Raw genomic sequence first — 808 nt, 5'->3', positions numbered from 1 at the left:
TTTTTTTTTTTTTTTTCAGTTTTGAAGGACTCCGTTTACTAACTGAGCAGATTACAGAAATAAGCATGGAAGATATCTTAGCTCATCCTTCCCCTCAGCCATGGATCTGGTCCTCCCTGTCCCAGCATCTCCACCTTCTACGCACGGGTGGTCTCCTTCCTCCCCCTCCTGGAGAGGAGAGCTGGAAGGGCCGCAGGAAGTTCCCTCCTTCGAAGCCTTTCCCTCAGTGTAGATCTCGTGAGTCACATCTTCCGTGCAGATGATGCCGCCTTTACCAAGAGGTCGAGCAACCCATGAGTTATCTGTCGGGGCAATTCTTTGTTTGTTGATTTTGCCATAACCACGCTTGGAGATCAATTCATTGACTGACTCCAGGTTTGGGTACCCCATGCAATGTATGACTCCACCATCCGCATGTTCATGGAAGCCTCGCTGAGCTTAAAGGTGCCGTTGAAGATCTGGCGAAGGCGAAGAAGCGGCAGCACCTTTCGGACCTTTGGGCTCACCCCATTGATACCTCTGATCCTGATGACAAATGCCAATTTGGGTTGGGCAGGTACGTAGACATTGCCAGCTTTTCTTGCCGTCCTGGCCATTCGAATCTCCGTTCTGTACATCTGCCTGTGTTCCTGGTGATGGTGCTTAGCTTTCTCACAGATGAGCTTCCTTCTTACCTTTCAAAGCATCTTTTGGGCAAACTTCTTTCTCAGGCGCTTGATCTCCAGCTCTGTGCAATTCCTTCGCTTTTTCTTGAGGGTTTCTGGCACAGCAGGAACCTTCTCCTTCTCCTTCTCCTTCTCCTTCCCCT

General features: G+C 49.8%; 1 pseudogene; it reads right to left on the bottom strand.

Annotated features, from left to right (window-relative positions):
* Positions 1–19: 19 nt before the first annotated feature.
* The window catches only part of LOC102241931, an 11,276-nt pseudogene continuing 10,487 nt past the window's right edge, over positions 20–808 (bottom strand).

Source organism: Myotis brandtii, unplaced genomic scaffold (genome assembly GCF_000412655.1).
Source record: "Myotis brandtii unplaced genomic scaffold, ASM41265v1 scaffold181, whole genome shotgun sequence".
Taxonomy (NCBI): domain Eukaryota; kingdom Metazoa; phylum Chordata; class Mammalia; order Chiroptera; family Vespertilionidae; genus Myotis; species Myotis brandtii.
Note: the sequence above shows the minus strand (reverse complement) of the source record. Positions and strands in the feature narration are given on the sequence as shown.